Raw genomic sequence first — 5,221 nt, 5'->3', positions numbered from 1 at the left:
TTGGGTGCATGTGACAGAGCAGGGCCTGACTGTCTCTCAGGCCAGGTAGGCCAGCAGAGGCCTCCAGGAATAGGGCCATGAGTTTAAAAATAAAGCTGGGCGTGGAGAGTATCCTTTTCGTCAGTGCTCAGAAAGGGAGGCCAGACACACTCAGCAGCTAAGTAAGGACGCCTGGCAGACTGCTGGCTAAGAGCGCGTTTTGGAGCACTGCACAGGACTTCTCTGCAAATAAGTCACAACCTAGATTTTCACTCTGACGTAAATGGAATCTCAGCTAAAAGGAAAGATTCTTTCCCCCGTTCTAATTCAAAGGCTGAAATAGCTTGCTAATTCTATGTGTTTTGTTGCAATGAGAGAGAACTACCTAAAAATGGCAGCAGCTTTTATAAAGGAATCAGGTTCTGTTATGAAGGTTAAGGGTGTATCTGCATGGCTTTTGGCATCTTTAGAAAGACATAGAAAGCATGTCGGATCTAGATACAATTATTGGCAAAGTGGAAACTGGAACACTTGCGAGGTTGTAGCTTCGTTTTATATGAGTTTCTATTTTTCTTACACGTTCCCTATTTAATACAGTTTTGGTTCTAGATTGAATCGGATATGCTTTTCAATACCCTTTTAATGTCTCAAAGAGAAAGCCAGAAACATGCATTTGCTTTGTGTACCCCAACCGTTTCAGTATAGTCATCACTGAAGGAAGTGGTTCATGATTTTATACAGGAGAGTTACTGTGAGCACTTATAAAGCCATCCGCTTATGAGCTAAATTTATTATGTTTGCCAGCTTAATCTGTTTTTCTCTAATCGGGCACTTAATCATCCAGTCTCTTCCCTATATTATGGATTCATGAATGTCAACCGAGAAGGGTAGCTCAGTCAGGGCAAAATGATAAATTGTCTTTTCATTTTGGGGTATTTGTGACTAAATACATCACAGTAGAATTAAAATGAAATAAATCTTGTATTTTTACCCCCAGATCCCTGCCAGGTATAGATAAAATGCATTTGATTAAGAGTGACTCCAGTTTGATGCCTGAATGGAATTTGTAGGAGAAACAGACAAAGCTTCGTAGTTTGGGAGAGCTCTGAGCTCCCCCATTTCTATAGATTGGAGAGGTAGTTAATCACTCATAGGTACTCTATGGATGAAGAGCACAGAACTAACATTTCCATTCAGAAAGAATGAGGAATTAGGCTCATGCAGGAATAGCCAAATTTGTCTGAATCTAGAGTTGTAATTCTGGGATCGCAAGGAATGCACATGGTATGTGATGAGAGGAGATGTTAGGTTACAACCAAACAACCAGTTTCTGCTCTTTTGGCTCTTACACTAAAGGAAGCACCGTCTGGATGGCACTCTGCCTAGTTGGGGTGATAGGTTGAAACATTGAAATAACCACAAAAGAGATGACTGAGTCACGTTTGTTGTTGAATAAATAAAGTCGACGTTCCAGTAAAAGCACTGTGAGGTGACAAGTCATTATTTGCCTTTCTAGCACCTGGAGACAAAAACCAATTGGCATTGTGTAATGTTAGAGAGTCCTCAAAAAAACCCCAAAAAACACAAACAAACAAACACCCTATTTTAGGATGCCCATTTTACAATTAGCAAAGTATTTTCATATCCTTTATTTCATTTAATCTTCACAAGAAACTCATATTCGGGTCCTGGCAGTTGCTCTGAGTCCTGAGCCATGGGGCTCCTCCCCTCAGGGTCTGTGGGGTAGGACCCAGAGCAGGCCTCTTAGTCAAGAGCTCCTCTCCCCCAAATCCCTCTTTTATCAGACAGTAAAAGCAAAGTCTTCCTTTTAGACAAAAACAACAACATTTAAAAAAAAACCCCACAAAAACAAAAGACCTACACCTACAAGGTGAATGAGACAAGTGCAAAAAAAAAAATGATCTTGTAAATATCTAGTGGTCTTAACAGAGATATTTGCTGAGGTAATTCAGAGATTGTTGGCTGCATGAGCATAAGAAGTGAGATTTGGGACAATCATTCAAATAGTTCCAACTCCACCCTCCCAATATCTATACTGTTAAAATAAAAGCTTTTTTTCTTGACTGGACTATCCAGGCAACACATCTGCTCAGATGGAATATTTGAACAAATTGCTCGAGGCTTCCATTCAATCAGCATTGTACATTCTTGATCAATAGGATTGGAACTAGAAACCTGTTTCCCTACAGAGTCCTCATGTAGCGTGCATCCAGGCTATGTGATATCGCTGTGACTGCTGCTTCCCAATGGCTATGTGCACTTGAAATTACTAAGCCTGGTAAGTTAGACTGAGCTGAGTCTCTGGGGAAGTCAAGGGGACAGATGGAGAAAAGGATGATTTAATGGAGCCCAGGTCAGAGGCACAGAGATTTATCAGTACATGACAAGGAAGGAAGGAAATGGGTATGCCTACTATAGAAGAAGTTGCCTGCATTCTGTACAGGGAAAAGACAATGGAGAAGCCATGAACAGTGAGTCAGGAGTCTTGGGTTCTAATCCCATGCCACTTGCTAGCTTTGTAACATGGGACATGTATGAAATGGGAAAAATAATAAAATAGCCTGCCATTTTCACAGATTTGTAAAAAGGTCTTTTAAAAATACAAAGAGTATAATATGTATAAGAAAGAATAAATTCACACAATGCAATATACAGATGTTGTATTATAGTATTGTATAGTTGAAACCTACATAAATTTATTAGCTAATGTCACTTGAACAAATTTACTAAATATTTTTTTAAAAGACAGAATAAATTCAGACTATGATTGGTTGATAGATAGAACACAAAGGTATCCTTAGAAATGACACTTACATTTCACCATATTCAGGAAGAGAAATGACTAAATATATACGTAATATTCCTAGTCCTGCCTACCATATTTACCTCTTTCCATTTCAAATTCCCAGCAAGTTGTTATATTTATTCATTGTAACATTTACATAGCACAAATAACTGTCACTTTTAAGTGACACTGGCAATATAGTTAAACCTTTATTTTCTTTTATTAGTCCAATAAATAAAAGCACATCACTAAAAAGAGGCCACAAATATAAATGGTTTAGGGACTTTGCCCTAAGGGGAAATTATAAAATGCATTTGGAGACAGGTAATTTTGACTTTGTCCTCTGTAAAATGCTAAATTTCTGCACAAAATCTTAAAACACAAGTGTTTACAGGACTCTTGGTGACAAGAAGAACTGTAGTAAATGTGCCTTAGCACTAAAATTCCCGTATCCATGGAAACCTGTGAAGTTCTGTAAGTGCACACACATGTGGCCTATAGTATTTATTGAAGGGCTGGGTGGTAATCGGTGGGTGACTGTGCTCTGAGGGCTGTCAGGTTGCCGGGAGCTGCTTGTCACAGGCTGGATGTTTTCCCTGCTAAATGCAATTACAGAGAAATTCAGAAATCTCAGACATTAAGGAGGAAACACACACACACACACACACACACACACACACACACACACACACATATATTTGCATGTACTTATATCTCCCAGAAAAGAGATTCTTTTTTCTGAAAGGCTTGAGAAATCAGCAGTGTTTCTCTCTCCCGCTCCATTTGCTGCTCCATTTGGAAACTCTCAATTTTCCATGTGTGCCGATCCATATATTCCTTGAATGTTTGGAGAGAATGCCACCAGTTTCAAAAGTATTCCTGGTCAGTGTTTCCTAATGTATAATGAATGGCTTTAAAAAGCAAAGAGCACAGTAATATTGGAGGGAAAGAATCATCTACAAATATCTGAAGTGTTTATATAGCCAAGAGCCAATATCCTAATAAGATAAAGAAGTAATGCTAGTCAGAGAGGCATATTCACACAATGCTGTATTTTGTAAAATATATTTTTATCTCATTTACTCTTTATATCAGTCTTGATGAGTATTATCCCCATTTTCCCTTCCACTGCTGAATCTTTGAAAGCCTTTTCATAGTCTCCAATATTATTCTGGATTTTAACAATTAGGAACGGCCTGTGTTTGGGTTAAAATACATTGAAACCAGTAAAATAATAATGAACTTTTAAAATACTTTGTGTTCTTTCTTCACAGAAATTTTCTTTTTAAGAATTTTTTTCACGTGTGGTTCTATGAAGATGTGCTGTCTGAGATGACAGCCACTGGCCACAGGTGGCTACCGAGCTCCTGAAATGTGGCTGTGTCGCATGTTGACATGATAACAGTTGCACATAGTCAGTGAAATAAAATTTCACCTGCTTCTTTACGTTTTTAATGTGCTTATCAAAATATTTAAAATTATATATGTGGCTGGCCAGCACTGCTCCAGTGAAAGTCTCCCGAGCCCTCACAAGGGGTCTGCTTTTATCGCTTAGAGTAAGCCAGACTCGCTCAGTCTTGTGATTGACCCACCATGCTTTTCACCAGAAGAAGGGGCCTTGATTGCTTCCCCTTAATAGAAAGCTTTAAGTTATCCTTCTCTTTCTGAGCCGGGTTTTTCTCCTTTTCCCCGCTGCGATTCTCCGTGACAGAATCCCAGTAAGCAAACCCAAGCTCTTCTCCTTTGGCTTTGCTCCAGAGAGGCGATGAGGCCATGTGCCCCCCTGTGAAAGCCAGTGACTTCCTTCCATGCAGGACCCAGAGTTTGCCAGAAAAGCCCCCTCACTGCCAAAGTCTGCTAAGCACCTGGGAAGAGAGTGCCGCCCTACGTTGAAACTGGCTCAGCCACCGCCCAGTCATGTGAAGACAGCTGAAGCTCTTTTGTGCTAGCATCTTGCATTATTATTGCCATCCAAATTCTAAATTGTAATCTCAATGCTCATTATTGGCTGTGTGACTTTTATTGAATCATTTATGCCATCTGTGTCTCAATTTTCTTTATTATATTTCAATGGAGTTTAATAATTATAGAAAAATTCTATAATGACTCAAGACTAATGATGCAGTTAGAACTCATAAAACTGGGAAGAAAAGAATAGATGAAGAAAGGATAGTTTTGCTCCCATCTATGTCAAGAATACCTTCAGCTGCAAGTAAGAGAATGCCACATTAGTGGTAGACTAAACAAGGAGTGTATATAAGAAGTATGAGACCAAGTATCAAACCCATCAGCAAATCCTGGTGGTATGACCTTTAAATTTATCTAGAATCTAGCCTTTTTCTCTGCCTCCATCACTTCCACCTATGGCCAGCCACCTTCATCTCTCCACTGTTTTTCAAACTTGTCCCCTGCTTCCTCCCTTGCTCTCTATCTACA

Source organism: Myotis daubentonii, chromosome 3 (assembly GCF_963259705.1).
Source record: "Myotis daubentonii chromosome 3, mMyoDau2.1, whole genome shotgun sequence".
NCBI lineage: Eukaryota > Metazoa > Chordata > Mammalia > Chiroptera > Vespertilionidae > Myotis > Myotis daubentonii.
Note: the sequence above shows the minus strand (reverse complement) of the source record.